The sequence below is a fragment of the Macaca thibetana genome, chromosome 4, assembly GCF_024542745.1.
Source record: "Macaca thibetana thibetana isolate TM-01 chromosome 4, ASM2454274v1, whole genome shotgun sequence".
NCBI lineage: Eukaryota > Metazoa > Chordata > Mammalia > Primates > Cercopithecidae > Macaca > Macaca thibetana.
Window position 1 is genome coordinate 93,976,171 of NC_065581.1, and position 18,513 is coordinate 93,994,683.

At 41.4% G+C, this 18,513-nt stretch overlaps 2 protein-coding genes across 5 annotated transcripts in view; one reads left to right on the top strand and one right to left on the bottom strand.

Annotated features, from left to right (window-relative positions):
* NDUFAF4 (NADH:ubiquinone oxidoreductase complex assembly factor 4) overlaps positions 1–18,513 on the bottom strand; it is a 350,782-nt gene that overhangs the window by 32,563 nt on the left and 299,706 nt on the right. The gene's annotated exons all lie outside the window — the stretch shown is intronic.
* Positions 1–18,513, top strand: part of KLHL32 (kelch like family member 32) — a 239,256-nt gene that overhangs the window by 23,905 nt on the left and 196,838 nt on the right. For 2 of the 4 annotated variants that reach the window (XM_050786562.1, XM_050786567.1), the window contains exon 1: positions 3,293–3,813. The exons of 1 other annotated variant lie outside the window; for it this stretch is intronic. The gene's annotated coding sequence lies outside the window, so the exon portion shown is untranslated. Of the gene's footprint in view, positions 1–3,292; positions 3,814–6,325; positions 6,361–18,513 lie in introns of those variants that run through there. One more of the 4 variants, XM_050786564.1, reaches the window with a different exon arrangement.

Consider the following 18,513-nt stretch of genomic DNA (forward strand, 5'->3'; position numbering starts at 1 on the left):
CAGCCAAAAATCAATTTTGCTTTGGGATAATTAATACTGATCTGTTCTCTCGAGTAGTACTGTAATTAGAAATATGGCTCAGTGATTCCTCAATGTCACTACTGGTTTGTGACAGAAAACCACGACACTGGCATTAAGAATGACAATTTCCTCCTTATTTGCTTCGGGAGGAGGCAGCTATCAGGAATTTAACAAAGAACTATGACATAGCTCTCTTTCAGGATGTAGTTTTAGCTAGAAATCTGATCTGTCTAGAGACAGTTTCAAATCTGATTCTCCCAAAGCTGTTAGAATACAGACTTTATAAAAACTCACAGCACTAGGTTTATGCTACCCTCCTATATCTTGGCTCATGGACAAGTTGATGATAGATGAAAATAATGCTGCAAAAATTTGTGTTCCAAGATGCTTTCCAAAGTATATTAAGAGGCAAGCTGAAAAAAAAGAAAAAAGTGTTACATACTCAGCCAAACTCTAGGATACTTGTTTAAGAAAGTGAAAGAGGTTTCTTTTACGTAAGGCCTCAGTCTTTAATATACCAATGTGACAGGAACCTAGTTTTCAGTGTTTCCCCAAATCATCTGACCTGGCACCCTATTTCCTATAGTGAATATATGCTATTTTCCAGCCACCCGGTGTCCACTCTTCTTTTTAAATCTAGTGGGGCTATAAGCAGGGGTCCCACACTACCACAACTGAGGGACAGACCAATGCTCCAGGCTAGGACAACTGGAAGCTGCAGACTACAACTGGGAGTACAAAGAGCAAGCCATTGGGGCTCACCCATTTCAGCAATGGAAGACACCATCTTACAACATTCCTGTCCTGACATTATCCTGTTGTCACTGCTTCTGTGCCCTTTGGAATTCTCCTGCTGGCTTTCTATTCCGGGTATCCAGCTAGGCTTTCCATCAATTCTTAGAGCTCCTGATATCCTTCTATTAAGTTCCTTCTTGCCTAAATTGGGCAGAGGGTTTTCAGTTGCAACCAAAGACTCACACTTTTTAAAAAAAAAAAACTTCTTCAGCTCATCTCTCATAACATCACTAGATTGAAACAGGAACAATGTATATTTATTGACAAAAGACCTACATGGATTACACCACCTAACACATTCTAGGAGCTCAAAAAATTGCTAAACAAATAACGAGAATTCCAGAAAACAGCTTTTGGGAAGTATTATTTTAAGTCGTTTTCTTAATAAGGAGAAAGACTATATATAATGGTACCTAAGAGAGAAATGGTGCCTAATACCTAGTTGCTCCTCTAGGAGTGGAGTAAACTGCAAAATATTTCTGTTGAATTTTGGTGGCTATTGAATAAATTAGTGTCTCTTATTTTAGAGAAATAAAAGACTTAAGACAAAACATAAACTTTAAATCAATACTAAGGAACCATTTAGGAAAAGCTTGCCCTCTCTGAACTAGATGTTTTACTAGGCATTTGACATTCAAACCTCAACTCCATGTGTCAATGAACAATATTTAGTGAGCTGATACTATGTGGCAGACATTGTGCTAGGGCCAGGAGACACCATGACACACCCAGCTTGGGCAGTAAGATATTCTTCTACAGTCACACAGATGGTGAGTTGGTGGTGTAAATATTCTTTTCCTGTGTAAATGCAATTATAGTCTTTGCTCTATTTAATTATACTAAATAAATAGCTTCTATTTATTCTAGACAGACAGATAACCCAATCAACATAGATGGGCTTAAAATTTTAAGTATTCTCACTTTAGTGACAAACACCTTGGGAATATTAAAGGAGTGTTTTATTTATTGATACCCGTCACCGTCAATAATTTTGGTTCAAAGATACTTTCATATTTGATTTTCTGATAGAAGACAACACAATCAAAACTTTCAAGTTGCTTATGAAAAATTCTTAGGATGACACTGCACCTAATGTTTGTAGTCAGTTGTTTGTCATTCTTTCCTCTGTATCTATGCTGTGTCCAGCACTGCTAGAGAAGTAGGTACCCAACATCCTAAGGTCCAAATATCAGAACCATGAAAATGAAGCACTAGAAGCCAGACAGATAACCCCCAGAGGGAGCAAACGAAAAAAACCCCAAATCTTGTGGATCTAGAAGTAGAAAATAATCGCTGAACCACTGATTTGAGAACATTAAGGACACCTCAAACTAGATCAGGGCAGTGTTCCTAGCCCAACTCTGTGGCACAACATAAACCTGCAAGAAATAGGATTAACATACTATCTCTGCAGTAAGTTAAATCCTGAACTTCTACAAAATACCGTTTACTCCAATTTAGTTACATTCTTCCTGCTTCCGGTGTCTTACCTCCACGTTGGACTGAGGTTTTCAATTCAATGCTGAAATATTTACCTATTAAAATTACCCATTTTGCTTCAGTGTGAGTTTCTCAGCATGTTTTACACAGGAGTGACCTGAATGACTCGCAAGTGGCACTAGAGTGTGCCAGGCCCTGGAATTTAATGGTATGCTTCTGCCGGGCGCGGTGGCTCAAGCCTGTAATCCCAGCACTTTGGGAGGCCGAGATGGGCGGATCACGAGGTCAGGAGATCGAGACCATCGTGGCTAACACGGTGAAACCCCGTCTCTACTAAAAAATACAAAAAACTAGCCGGGCGAGGTGGCGGGCGCCTGTAGTCCCAGCTACTCCGGAGGCTGAGGCAGGAGAATGGCGTGAACCCGGGCGGCGGAGTTTGCAGTGAGCTGAGATCCGGCCACTGCACTCCAGCCCAGGCAACAGAGCGAGACTCCGTCTCAAAAAAAAAAAAAAAAAAAGTATGGTTCTGTGGTGGTTGTCTGTTTGCAGTTTTATTGCTGAATTAGCAGTAACCACAGTAATCATACCCTTTCTCATTTCTTAGGCTTGGGAATTTCATCCACCTCTAGGGGGTTGGTCCCCCGTCATTTCTCAAAGTTACTGTGAATTTGTTCTGGTCAGTACCATAGAGTGTATTATCCTGAGGAGGGCTACTGTAGGGCCGCTAGGACTAGAGGCAACTTGAACTTCACAAGTTAGCAGAGGAAGGACTCCCTGGCACACCGACTTAGGGCCACGGCATCTGTTCGCTCAAGTTGCCCGCCAGCCCTGGGAAGACAGTCTGGGGGCAAGCAGGCTGGGTTCCGGGTCTCAGTCGCCTCAGTGGTGGCTACAGACTGCGCATGTGACCCACGGGCCGGCGGCGCAGGTGCTGGAGAGCGAGGAGGAAGGCGGCGTGGAGGAGGGGACTTCCGGGACCAGCGAAAGCGCGCTGGCTGCTCGCCGACGGCGGGGGCGGGGGGCGGGGGGCGGCGGGGGAGCGAGCTTGTTGGCGGCTGGCGGCGGCGTTGCGCGCCGGGCAGGGAAGGGATATGCGCGGGATCGCAGGGAAGGGGGAGGGGAAGCGAGCGCGCGGGCTAGCTGAAGGCGGGAGGAGGCGGAGCCCTGTGGCGTCTGAACCCGCCCCGGGGGTGCCAAGGTGCGTCTCCAGTCTGACGCGACCGCCTGGGGCGGAGCTAGCGGGACGTGCCACCTGCAGTGCTGGCTAGGGCTTTTTATTTACTAGGGAGCAGTTTCCCCGCGCGACAGTCCGGGAGCGCGCAGGCACTCGCGGGCACACACATGCACGCAGGCACACACACACACACTTTTGCACACACAAACACTGTAGGACGCTCGTCTTCACTACTGCATCCCCGAACCAGCAGAGCGAAGCTACTGCGGGTTCTCTTAACCTCAGCATCGTGGGGCGAAGCAGAGCCATTGTGCATCAAGGAGAGGCCGGTGCCTGCCCTGCCGTCTCGGGCACCTAACCCAGCAGACCGCTCACCCCATCGGGTAAGCCAGTCTCTCTCCTTGTAACCTGTTCTGCAGACCCGAGGAAGAGGGTGGGAGGCTGCTGGTGCGCCAGTGGGGGCAGACCCGGAGTTGACATTTCAGGGGCTTGCACCCATGCAGCCTCTGCCCGTGTCGTCTAACGGGAGCAGCCACTACTCAGATTACTTATGCTGCCAGCCCTGGAGTCGCTCCCCACTTCTTCCCTTCCCCCGCCCCCCCCCCAGCCCAATATGTACTGTGCTCCTTGGTTGCCAAGGAGACTTGCTTAAACATCAGCCCTGGGACATCTATTGAAAGAACTGGTTTCTTAAATGATGCTGTTATTTATTTTGATATTTAAAATAAAATATATACTGAGGACCTTGTGGTAATTTGGCATTCGTTAATCTGTATTCAGGTGGAGGTTTCATTCAACTTCAAGAAAAGCCGTAATTGCACTATATGGTATGCTTTAAAAAGGATTCGTCAGATGAATTTTTCAACGGATTGTGTCTTGAATCATAATTTACTCCCATTTTGGTAATCTTATAAAGAAAGCTGACTCCGGTTTAGATCCCTTCTTCCCCTCTATTTCCAGTTTTATTTTGCAATTCACTTAGTCGTGATTATTTTAAGTTAAAAGCAGATGTTTTAATTGTGGTTCCCCACACAAGGATGAGCTTCTGTTGTGAATTAAGCAGAACAGGAATACATGTTTGTGAATTTGTAACGTAAGAAGGTAGCATTCATGACATACATCTTTGCTAGCATTTTTATATCCCCTGCATCAGTATTGAAGCGCAGTTTTCTGCACCTCTGCTCATTTCTGAGAAGATTCTATTTTCTGTAAAATCTCTTATTGATTTTTTTAAGATCTGTCTTATCTCTATACATGTACAGAGATAGATATAAAATATGTGCCATGGCTTACTAGAGCTTATATGAAAGTGCAGTTGTTTTTGTTTTGTGTTTTTTTCTGATGGGACTGGGTCCTCTACTAGAACACTGATAGGCCCATGGAAGAGGTCAGTGCTTCTCTTTCACAGAAGCCCCTAATACCTGGGCTACCAGTTTTGTTTTGTTTTGAGGCCTCAGGTGTCTATTGGGTGAACTTGTAACACAGTACTTGAAGGCATCAGCAATCCAGTAATTACATTTTGCACGAATTTCATGCCTCCCTCACAAACAAATGGCCCAGTAAAGATCCACTGGTATTCAGGAATTCATTTTGTTTTCCTTGGATCTTTGTTCATCTTTTCTACCTCTTGTTAAATGACACAAGAAAATAAGTCAAATTCTTCTAATTTAGATTTTAAACTCTGTCATAGAAAGTGTAATAAATAATGTGAGGAGCAAGTAAGCCAAATAATGACTGAGGTAGATAGAGGGGATTTATGCAACTCACAGAGCTTTGGGAGGTGAATGATGACGACAAACATTTTACATTACAGTGTAAACAGCACTTCTCATATACTTCTTTTTTTAATCCTCACAACAACCCTTTGAGGCCAATAAATTACCTTCCATTTAAAGCTGAGGAACCCAAGACTCAAACCTTGCTGAAGGTCACAGCTAGTGAATAGGGAAGCCCTTTCTAGATCCAGTCTCCTTGCCCTTAAAAAAAGTTGTGTGTGCGTTTCAGATGTGTGCAGGGATCTGGCAAGTGATGTAAAGGAGTGGGGCAGGCCTAGAGAAGACACGTGGGAGAGAGGGTAGGGAGTGGAGCGTGAACTGTGGCCTCTGGAACTTGCAAACCACTGTAAAGGAGGCAGCTCCCACTCCACTGTAGCTGATTGTTATTGTCCAGGCTCTAAAACATGACAGGTTTTTAAGGAAAACAGAAGCGTCTAGATTTTTTATATGAGGTATCCTTAATTTTAAAAACTGTAAGGACCACATTAAAAAATGTATCTGGGTCGTATCTGGCCTGTGGCCTGCTAGCTAGCAACCCATAACTACTGAGGTCTCACTCAATTTTAAGTTTTTATTCTCTAACAAAATACTGATGTGAACAAATACATCCATCACTGCGAATGATCAGTTTTTTATTTCAATATTAAAGTCTAATAAATGCTCTACCTTTGTTCTTCAATAAACTGGTTCAAAAATTTTTTGAGGTTTCCTAGATCTCTCTCTTATATCTCAGAAAATAAAAGAGCATGAAGTGCTCCAAAATAGGAATTTTTGCATCTGGTGAAACAAAAGCATTTATAGTTTAGAACTTATGTTCCTGGCTTAATGTTTTTTTTCTTGCCGTAAAAAAAGTTGAGTGCTTGTTATAGGAAGACGTAGGATTGGTCAGCAAATGGAGCATCCTGAGCCTTTAATGAAAACGTCTGATTAAAGTGTTACGTAATTAGTTAAAACCCACCACTGAATACTGCAAGATGCCAAAGGAGCAAAAACATAAGTGGGAACTCAGAGACATTAAATCCCAGCACGCTGGTATATAAAATGTTTACTCCTTAAATAACTATCTTGTAGTGAGGTAAATACATTTTAAGAAGCTGCCATTTTCTCCCGTTTCTCCTAGAGCTACAGAGATGCTAGTGGACTTCACTGAAGTAGGTAAGTAGTCAGAAAGGAGTGTCATTTTATTTACATTGTCTCTTTGGTGGATCCAGAGAGGGTGTAGTTAAAAGGAAAAGCCAAAAGATTTGAACAGTGACTTCTAAAATCCCCCTCTGGAAAGATGCCTTAACAGTAAATAAAGCCATTTCAGTTTTCCTTTCGTGGAAATATGTTGCACCCCTAGTAAGGAGCTATGCAGGTGTGTGTTAGTAATGTTCTAACAAAGTCCTGGCTGAGTGCTGTGGAGATACCGTCTCTGCCCTCAAGGATTCAGAGCAAACACACTGCTCCTGGCAGCGTCCACTTTTCGAACTCTTCTGTGAGCAAGCTACTTCCATATTGGCTTCGCAGTGACTGTATAAACTGGGCATCTTATTTCCATTTTACAGATGGAGAATCTAACACTGCGAAGTCCAATTGGACCAATGAAAGAAATCTTGCAACCTCAGCTGCTCTTCTCTCTTCACATTCCTTCTTCTCAACTGTTATCTAATGCAGGTTATAGACATGTACATAATTGTGATTTTGAGGGAGTTATGTGTTAAATGTTACAATGGAAATATAAGATTCCGTAGAAGCTCAGACACAGGGAAAAATTTTTAAGTGTTCTGATTGTGGAGATCAGGTCAGTCCCTATGTAGCAGGGGGATTAGTGATGGAACTTGACGGCTGGGTGTGATTATATTAAATGAAAATCCTTATAGCTGTTGAAAGATGGGAGTCTCCACCAGACAGTTTGTTGGAAATGTGGGTTAAGAGGATGATGCTAGTGATACCTGATATTGATGAGCTTATTGTAGCTGAGCGGGTGATGAAAGCTTTGGAAGAACTATGGTCTCGAAGATGAGTGCAGCAGAAGATGCAACTGCGGATGGGTGGGAGGGGATGGAGGAAGACAAATTCGGGAAGGAGACTAGGAGAAGAGTTGTAGCCATAGAGGAGAATCTGGAGAATGTAGTACTGATTCTTCTAAAAGACTGAACATAAAGGCAAGGGACAAACCAATATTATATTCTCCATACAGAGACTGGCACGTGATAAATACCCATAAACCATGATGACGTGTCTATATTTTTAATGTTCGGTGGCTGGTACATAATTTCTTCTCATGATATCACTTTTCTATAGAAAAAGCATACACATATTTTATATAAATTCATTTGGAGTAGATAAATATATGGATTTTCAATAATGGGAAAAGATTCTGGCAAATTAGATGATAAAAGATGTAATCTTATTTTTTTCTAGTAGAGTCATAGACTTGGAGGCTAAGGAAGCTCTTACAGATACAGATTTTAAGGTTGCATATACTTTTGATGAAGTCTCGTATGTTTGGGACAAGTAAAGGAAAAATGTGGGGTGTATGTTAACCATTTGAAAAGCTATACTCAAATGCAGACAGAAGGCTTTGGTGACAGATAAATGTACTATAATCTTGATCCTGGTTGGGTCAATGTTTTTATTACATCAGTATAGATATGAAAGAAATGTGACAAGCAAGTGGGAGCGAGACTTGCATTTAAGTACTAGATCTTTGGTGACTGGGTGGGAGAGCTACCTGTTAGAATGTTCAGCACAAGGTAACAGGATGAAATAAAATCGAAGGCGACATAGCTAGAGTCTAGCACTGGGGATATTTGTCATGATAGAAATTTACTTTAAAGTTGGAGGGATTTTAATTGCTATCAAGTACAATATAAGCCAATATGATGATTTGCTCTTCACAGATACATTTGGCAAGTAATGGAAAATATTATGAAAAAATGATACTGTAAGGAGCCCATCTTTCTTAATAAACAAGGGGCTTTTTGGTGACAGCAGAGATAGATGTGGCTATGTCTCTGTGTCAGGCAGTGTCTTACTTCCCTTCTCTGCTTATATGACTGCTTATTATTTCAGAATTGTTTTCCAATTTGTAGAGTAGAACTTAAGACTTTATCCTAGAACATTTTACTTTCTGTCTTGTTGGGAATTAGTAAATGGAATTCATTTTGTTCACCTTTTTCCTGGCATTTCTAATCAGAACCTTCATTCCCAGGCCCTTCTTGTCAAGATCTTTACCTAAGAGGAGCTGAGCAATGTGAAGTGCTCAACTTTCTTCATATTTCTTTTGTTCTTTCCCTATTTCATATGCACATTGCAATGCATTAATGTATTTAATTTAACTTGATTTTGACATATGGCACTATAAGTTTTGGTGAGATTTTTAAACGAACTATGTAGAAAAAAAGTTTTGCAGACTTGACTTGGAGTCAGATTAGTTCCACATATGGCAAAAAGCATTGAAAGCTATAAATTTGTCTAAAATAGCTTCTTCCCTTGCAAGGTTGCAGTCACCAACCTGATAAGATAATTTTTAAGTGAAGAAGAAATGTCTTTGGCAGTTCTCATGGACTCTTGACAACATTTTCCTACATGTTTATTTGAGGCATAATGTATTCTGCTTTCCATGCCAGATGAGCCAGTTCCAGTTACTTAGAAGCAGGGCTACCCGCTCCCTTCCCCACCCAGATGATACAACCAGTTTGTTATACAAGATATTGATGGAAAAAGAAGTCCCATCTAGCTGATTGCTTCAGTGAGAACATATTTGATGCTAATGGCACAGACAATAGAGCAGTGGAGGAGGCATTTTGCAATTTTTTATGACACAAATTCTGATACCTCACTTAAAATCATTACTTAGAAACCTTATTATTTATGATTTTTAGTTCTACAATTGAAAGTGCAAGGTAGCATGGCACAACCAGAAGAACCTGAGCCTTGGAGCCTGGATTTGAATACTAAATCTGATACTTCTTGGTTCTGTGACTCACAGTGCAGTTACATATCCCCTCTAGCTCTCATTTTCCTCATCTGTAAAATGGGAATTCTGTTACCTAGATTATGGAGTTGTTTTAAGATTAAATAAGATATGCATAGAAACATCTAGTACAATGTTGGTGTATAATAAAATCTCAGTACTTATTAATTCCTTCCCTTTGCCTCTCCTTTCCCCACTCCTTTGCCTTCCTCAAAATGATGGTGGAATTCATTTAAATTTCCTGAGCCATGTAAAATGTCTTAATCTGGTGTGCAGACCTTGGAGTGGAGCTACCCTAGTTATGCTATGGAGCTTTTAGTGATGCAGTATGCTGCTTACGTGGGCTCTCCCAGGGAGAGGGATGCATGGCTTGGACTCAATGATGTCTTTTCTCTCTGACAAGCCACTCTTCCCTCTTTTATGCAGCTCCTGGAGCATCAGCCTGGTCACAAGGAAAAGGAGGAAGGGTCAGTCAGTTTCCTCCTACCCAGGCAGCTCTCTGGGGTCTATCATAGGATCTCTTCAGGGGTCCACATCTGCAAAAAGCATAGAGCTGCCCCTTGTGTTCTCTATAGAATTAATAGTGGCAGCATCAAGTACCTGGCGGGTACAGACCTCTTAGCCTTTCTGTAAGGTCAATTTCTAGAGCCCACATCTTTCTTGACAACTAGAAGTTTCCCTTCATGCTGAATTATGTAAATTTTATGGAAAGGTCAAAAGCTCAACAAGATTTAAAAAAAAAAAAAAAAAAACACTCCTCAAATTTCAAGTCAGATACGATTAAAATCTTCCCCAACAGAATACTTTCTAGTTAAATCTATTTTTTTCTTTTTCTCTGCACCACGACCTCACTCATTCCCTGTTCCCACCAGCAACTCCTTCTTCTGTGTTGAAATATCATGTGGGTTTCAGATGACCCAGGAGTGCACATGAGATTAGTATGACTTGACTCTTTTCAAAGTCACCCCCAGCCCATGGGCTTAGGGAGAACCTAGACAGCAGAAGGAACTGCTAGCAGCCTACCACACTTGTAGGAAGTTAGCCTGAGCAGTATATTGTAGGATCCCATAGACCAAGCTAAACTCTGTTTTCATCATACAATGGATTATAAAGCACGTCCTTAAATAAAATACTTTTTCTTGTGCTAAATATGCTCTGCTTATACCTGGTATGCATGTATGCATATATTTATATATTTCAGTATTTATAAAGATATAGTGCAATTTCATAATTCAGATGCATTTTTACTAGTTGGTAACATTACTTGAGATGCCTCAAATAAGAAAGACAAGTTTTGTGATTGTTAAAGACAGAAAATCCTTTACTCATTTCTTTATGGCTCCAGAAAAGAATATGGTAAAAAATGTTTTGTAATGGAGATTGATTATAGTCAGGTGTAGATTCTCAGCTGAAAAATATGGTAGCCGAGATGACATCAGTGCCAGGTCTTGTGTCTGCATCACATTCGCAGACCAGCACAGTTACAAAATCATTATGAAAAAAAAGCCTACTCTAAATGTGAAGATACCGGTTTATTCTAAACCACTCCCCAAGCAATAGTTATGGTTATTATTTTGGAAATTTAGGTTTATAATTGATATAGATATCTGAGTGGAGGAGATTTATTTTGATAGAGTCTCTCATTCACTTGCTTCGTCATCTACTCTGCTTGACATTTTCTGAAAGGAGACTTTCTTTTTAAACAAAATGTTGTTTTTGTGATAGGCAGTGGTGTAGATGTAATCAGATGCCCCTTTGGCTGCGTAAAGCTTCATTAGTCTTTCCTAGCTTGATGTCCTTGAGCTGATAGAACTGACTGGGTTTTTTTTTTTTTTTTTTTAAGACTTCAAAGCCTAAAGAAATATGAAATCAATGTTTTGTTTTTTCTTCCACGAAAACATTAATTACCTACAATCTGATTTAATTTTGCCGTAGCTTATCTTCTTTAGCTTTAGGCCAAAGCCATTTATCATTTCTTGGAGGTATTCCAGATCACCTACAGATGGGACCTCCTAATAGAGCAAAAGTCATTTAAGAAACTCATGCACAGCCCTTAGGCCTTTCTATACAGCATTTAACTTGACTTTTTTTCTGAAATCCCTAAGATTTGTGAATCTTAGTGTCAGCTATAGGGTTTTCTGATGTTTCCCTTCTCTCACCTTGTACTGTTTCACAAAGTTGTCATTTTTTTTTCCTTTTTTTTTTGAGACAGATTCTCGCTCTGTCACTCAGGCTGGAGTGCAGTGGTATCGTCACAGCTCATTGCAGCCTTAATCTTCTGGGCTCAAGCGATCCTACCACTTCAGTCTCCCTTGTAGTTGGGACTATAGGTGTGTATCACCACACCCAGCTCATTTTAAAAAATTTTTTTTGTAGAGATGGGTGTCTCACTATGTTTCCCTGGCTGGTCTCGAACTCCTGGGCTCAAGCAATTCTTCCACCTTGGCCTTCCAAAGTGCTGGAATTGTAGATCTGAGCCACTGTACCTTACCAAGTTGCCAATTTTTGATTTCTGTGTTTCATGCTGTTTTTATCAATGTAACCCATCAGAAGCCTGCAATTAATTATTGTCATTACATTTTGTTAATTGCTTTAACATCGAATATTAATATATTCTGTATATGTAACTGCCAAGGGGTTTGCAGATGTGGGTGGAATTCTTTGGGCAGCACATTATTTTCCTAGTGGCTAAGGGTTTAGTGGTTAAGGATTTCACTAGTGTGGAATTAGGACAGGAGGAATTAGTTACATGGTTTATCTGTGCAGGAGCATCACCCCTACATAAAGCCTTTGAAAATAATGACATATTTTACTCCTGGACCTAATGAGGGATGAAATTCCCATACCCCTCAAAACATGTGCCTTGATTACTGAATTTTTCCTTTTGGGCATTGTATTCTTGGAATTCTGCTTCCTCTACTTTGACCTCTTTCAGGAAATTTATATCCTGTGATTGCTTCAGGATTCTGTTGCCATCCATTCTTTGTTCATGTGGAAACTTGGAGTGCCTCAGTCAGCAGCTATTGGTGTATGACTCCTTTGTTGGATGCAGGGACAAGGCAAGTTTGGAAAGAGGACTTCTTGCCTCTCAGCATTAAGTGAGCCCTTCACATCAGTGGCCAACTGTTGACCAAGATGTTTAAGAAACACAGGTTATCATTACTCTCAAGAATTTCCTTAGTTCTTAGATGTAATGCATCTCCCCTTTGTATCTGGAGCTCCACGGTTGAGCTCAGGGATGGAAGCATATTGACAGTTTCAGGAGAGAGTCTTTCTATGTGGTGCTGTAGTGCCCACCATTATCTCAGCTGGGACAGAGGGTCATCTCCCAGGAACCAGCCACATGTCCCTCTTTGGCCAGTTTTGAGGCCTCCTAAGAACAGTGCCAGGGTTAATAAGGCCTTTTCTTTAGGCAGCACTCACTTATGGTGGCTCAAGTCACACATCAGTATTGAAAATGTCTCACTCTTACTGTTTCTGTGGATTACGGTTAGGCTAGGGGTCGACACAGTAAGTGGATTGGGAGAGCAAAGGCAGGCGGAATCAGTTTTCTTGAGTTTTCACTCTGTAGGGAGTTACCTTGACTTCAGAACTCTGTGCCTAAGTCTCCTTCTGTATAAATTGGGATAACACAAAGAATCTCACTTTTCTCACATTGTCATCCATGAGATAAAATTAGATACGTTAAGTACTTTATTTGTATTAAGAGCGCTCTGGTATTGGTTTTGATTGGGCATTGTAGGACTTTGCATCAGAAAATCATATATTTACCACTGTCCTGCAAATATGTGCACTCTAGAGGTTTGCAACCAGGCTGGTCCTCAGAATGACCTGAGATTTTTTCAGAAATGTAGATTACTGGATCTTCTATACTTACTGTGTGAGAATCTGCATTAGTACTGAGACATTTGTGTATTAAGAAACTCCCGTTGACTGATTATGGTGACAGGTCTACTTTGGGAGATGTGGTCTAGAGTGCAGTGAACTGCTCACACTCTGCTTCTTATTCCCACCTTCCAAGGACCAGCCAGACCGTCTGGATCTGGGCCTCAGCTTTCTTGTCATTCACACTTAACAACAACAAAAAATAGCAGGTTAAATCAGTTCTGAGGTCACTGCTCTCCAGATACTCAGTGGACATTTAAACAACACAGACAATTCTCTACCAACCAGGTGCCCTGTCTGGGTAGAAGTCTTGATGTGTGATTAACATCTTTACTACCAAAACGGAAGTTATCATTTTCTACTAAAATCTGTGTACAACTAATTAGGCAGATTGCTGCAGAGGGCAGCTAATATCCTCATAGTTGTCCATATGGCACTTCGGTTGATTAATAACATACATTTCTGCGTAAGATAAAACTAGGTGTGTTTTTATTTTATATCTTTTTAGATATAGAGCATTGATAGTGATTACATGGCATTATGTAAGCCAACTGGAGAATGCCATTTCCACTGTGGATGAAATCTAATGAGTCATTGATTAACAGGTTGGTAGTGAACTGCTGTAGGATAGTATGGATACAGCAGGATTTGAGGAGCAGAGAGGCTACAGTTTCAAATTGTAGCTTGCTCTTTATTTTTGGGAAGGCTCAAAATGTGCTTTTGAATATTAGGTATTTTGAGGAGATATGCAATTGTTAAGCACCAGGATACAGAGAAGAAGAAAAAAAACCTTGCCATTAGACAACTTGAAAGGCATAAATGAATTGCCGACATCTACAAAAATGATCAAGGTTATGCATGATTGGCTGTACTTAATTGTAATTTTAAGAGAATTCATTTTGTGGTGTGTGACTAGCTGAGAGAAAGGCAGACCTCATACTTAGGTTTACCTGTCTGTGGCAATTTAATTATTATTGACTATTATGATGGTTTTCTGATACTGAGTTAGGTACAAGCCTGCTTAATTCCTATTGCAGGAAACTTTTTAATGCTTAATAATATTTTTGACTTGAAGAAAAAGTCTTTTGACCTGAAGAATGACCATTTCAGGACTAGAATTGTTTTATCAAGTTACCTTTTCACCCCTATAAAGTAAGGTAAATGCTGTCTGTGGAACTTTGGCAAATTAGATTTTGGTTGGACTCTTCTGCCTTTTTTGTCAAGGAAAAGAGGAGGGGTCCAGGAGGAAAGAGGGAACATTAACTGTGAAACCACGTCTATCATCAATTGATTTTGAAGTTGCAGCCTCATTGGGTGGTTAGTATTGGACCATCCTGCCAAAATCATCTCTTTGGCCATCTGTGCCAAATTACAGGGAGTAATAGCCTTGGGCACAGCTGCTGAGTCTAATGTGTATTTCTAACTTGTATATTAATGATAATGACTGCATAGAGAAGTCCAGTGACCAAATGTGCAGAATAAATACGGAGGAACTGAATCTATGTAAATGTAGAATTCAAAGAAAGAAAAACTCTATTTTACGTCAGGAAATGACAGTACATATTTATTTAAATCTCTATACAAGGATATGACCTTTTCCTACTCCATCTCTTCACAGTTTCTCCTAAGGAGAAATAAATCTCAAGATAGACTGGCCTTGAATTTTGGTCCTTCTATGTGGTGCTTCTTGAATTTGCTCTGAGATAGGACGTGGATTTTATTACTATATCCCAACATTGATAGGGCCTTTTCTCAGCTCAGCCTGTCCCTTTAAGAGAATCACTCAGGAGTGACTGACTGCCTTTGGTGTCACTGTACTTTTTGTTGGTTGGCTGGGGCCAGCAGTAGGACCTTTATAGGCAGGCTAAGTCTAATGTCACTAGGAATATAATTAAGAAATAATTTAAGAAATGAGATATTCTGCAATCCAATGACTAAGGATAAAGAATGCTAAGAATCAGGATTTTAAATAGACATGTCTACATTTGCATGACCATTCATTTCTCTAAAGTATCTTAACTAATCAATGTATTGGAAGGAAACCTACCTTATAGTGAAGGAAGCCTTTAAAAAAGTCACCCAAAGAATGTGAAATGATTTGGCACATAGAACTTAGTAGCATAGTTCCCTATACATGCTTTACAATTATTTTTCCTTCAAGCCTACCTCATTCAGAGCCTTCTCATTTTTGGTTGTTCAGCACCCAAACCTTGGAAACATCCTTAGCGTCTTTCTCTCACAACTTACATCCAAACAGTCAGGAAATTCTGTTGGCTCTACCTTCAAAGTATACCCAGAATCTGACCATATGTCACCACTTCCCACTACCATTCTCGTCCCAGTCAACATTACCTGTTGTTTAAATCATTGCAGCAGATCCCCAGAAGGTCGTCTTTGCCTCCTATAGACTGTTCTCAACACAGCAGCCAAAGTTTTTATTTTAAAACCTGAATGAGGCTATATTTCTTTGCCCAAAACTGCAGCAGCTTCCATCCCAAGAACCAGACCCTGTATACCATCTACCTCCTCTTACCTCCCATTGCCTTGCCCATTCCTGCCTTAGAACTGGTGTCTCACAGGTGGTAATACCCTCGACCTGGAATGCCCTGCCACCTGCCTACCCGCAGGCGCACTGTCTTACCTCCTTCAGGTCTTTGCTCAAATGTCACTTTCTTAATGAAGCCCACTGTGATCACTGTGCTTAAAATTGCAACAACCCCTTCACTCTCAATTCATCTTAACCTGTATTTTTTTTCCCCATAGCTCTTACCGATTAAAAACAAACAAACAAACAAAAAAACGGTTTTACTGAGGGAAAACTGACATATCATTAAAGTTCACCCATTGTAAGTGTGTACAGTTCAGTAGTTTGTAGCAAATGTATAGTGTTCTGTAGCCACCAACACAATCCAGTTTTAGAACATTTCTGTCACCCCAAAATGTTCCCTCATGCCCATTTGCAGTTATTCCCCACCCCCTCTCCATCATAGGTAACCTCTGGTGTGCTTCTACATCTATACATTTGCTTTTTCTAGACTTTTATGTATTTGTCTTATTTGCTTAGTGTTTAGCATGTGTGGTCCAAAAGATGAAGGAGCTGCATATTTGTGTAAAATTTGGATATTATCCTATTTCTTGTGTATGTGCACTTATTTGCAGATAACCAGTGTCAGGACATGGGGAAGTTGGACAGAAATGGGAGAGAGATGTAGGGGTGCCTGTGCTCCATCTGTGTATGTCTGTCGGGCAACAATCCTGAGGTTCTCTGGGTGCGCCTCCACTGCCCCATCCTCCTCAGGGAGATGAGCTGACTCCTCACACGTTTTCTATTAATGAATGATTCTATTAATGAATGATTTCTTCATTCAGTTATGGAGGAGAACATGGAATCAATGTGTACTCCTGCCTCAATATTCGGTTATCAGGGGCTCTCAGCCTCTCCTTCCACTTCCTCAGGTGTCCTCCTCTACCCTCTGTCCTCACAGCTGCTCTTCTGCCTTCAGCTTCCTTACAGCTTCCCTGTGCCACTTTCTTTATCCTTCTGTCACTTCCTAGGGACTGCTGTCACTAGTATCTTTAGAGATGTGGCTTCCATCGTGTCACTCTCCTTTCTAAAATCTTCTGGCAACCTTTGAAGACCCGTGGCTTGATTGGTCTCAAAAAGCATTTCTCCACCTGCCTTCTAATTCTTCCCAATGTGAACCGTGTCTCTTTCTCAGACTCTGTAAATAAACACACTCTCAGGAAATATCGATTCCTTGACAACCTTTAGTGTTATGTATTTCTGATTCCTAAGCCTCTTTGTCAAGTAATGAATAATTTAAAACAAGCAAACAAACAAACAGAAAAACCCTTAAAGCCCCTAAGAGTTGATTATTTGAAGAAATCTGGTAACTTATCTGTGTATATTTTCCTAAATCTGTTATTCTCAAAGCATCACAGCTCCAAATTTGCTGTATATTTACCAAGGGTGTCTCTGGCCACCAGTGTTGTGAAGTTATAGTTACAAGATAATTCCATAATAGAAAATAAAACAAAACATGTATGGTTCAGGTGCACCAGCATCAGGACCAGACTTCACTTCCACTAGGTCCACTGTTTTTCCCTGCTGGAGGGTCCTGGGGGCGCTGGTACTGGGGCAGGGCTGGGCCCCACAGTGGACACCTTCGCTTCTGGGCTCCAGCCTTCCCACATGCTTCTCGTGTCCTGCTGATACCTCATCGGCATTCTCTGTGCTGCTGTTGCTGCTTCTGTTTGCTCTGGTCCTCCCTGATGACCAGTGGTGTTAAGGCTGCCTGTGGACCACACTGTTCACTAGCCGCTGGCCTCCTCCACAGCAGGTGGGCTTTGGCTGCTTGTAGCTTCCTTTCTTTCTTCCTGCAGCAGGAGCAGCACCAGGGAATACATAGATGGAATGGATTTGGAAATAGACAGGCCTAAGCTTGAATCCTGGTTCTTTCATATACGAGTTATTTAGTCTTAGGAAAGTTACTTATTTCTTTGAACCCCAGTATTGTGCTCTAGGGACAGTTACACCCACCCTGCAGTATAATCATGTGACCCACATGCAATGATGTATGTAAGTTTCATTGTCCAGTGCCTGACACAGAGTCAGCACCCAGTACGTTTTTGTTATTGATTGTTATGATTATTCTAAAGTGAACTTCAAGGGCCCGGGAAGCTAATGGTTGCTCCCCTTTCTCTGAGGACAGCAGGCCTTTCTTCCCAGGATTACTGCTCTATGGGTGTAGGGTAATGTGAATGTAGGCAGTCTTTTTTGACCACCGTCTACATTTTCCAGTACTCAGTCTCTAAAGCTAGCAAACAGCTGTGAGACATGGGCCACACCTTATTGGCTTGTGTGACCCGCCCCTCCCCTTTTCCTGCCATGCTGTCATTGCAAGATGAAAGTTAGAAAACACTGGAGTCTTCCGTGTTGTTATTGCTTCTTACAGCTGCCGTTGGTGTTTTTGCTTATAAAAGCATTGCCAATTTTCTCAGGAATACTGTTTTACTCTGTAAAGAATGCTCATTCGGCACACAGTTACTGGGCATCTGTCAAGTGTCAGGCATTATGCCAACGGCTGATGAGTCAGTGGCGAGGAAGACAGTCAGGAACTTGTCATCTCTGAGCTGACACTCTAGTGGAAGCATTCATCTCATGGTCTCACAAATGAAAGTGAGATTACAATAGAACTAAGTGCTGAGGAGGAGAGGTTCATGGCATTGTGAAAAGTATAAAGTGGGGAGCTTTGACCTGCTCTGGAGGCTGATGAGGAAGCCTTCCCTAAGGGGGTTTGAAGGACATGAGGCATCAGTGAGGCGAAAGGGAGGGGTTGGAGAGTGTTTCAAGTAATGGGAAAAAATCCTAGGAGGAAACACGGTGTCAACAAGGTAGAGTGGGGTGCAGAGAGCCAAGGGCAGTGAAGGGGGAAATGTGCTGGAGGACAGTAAGAGAAGGA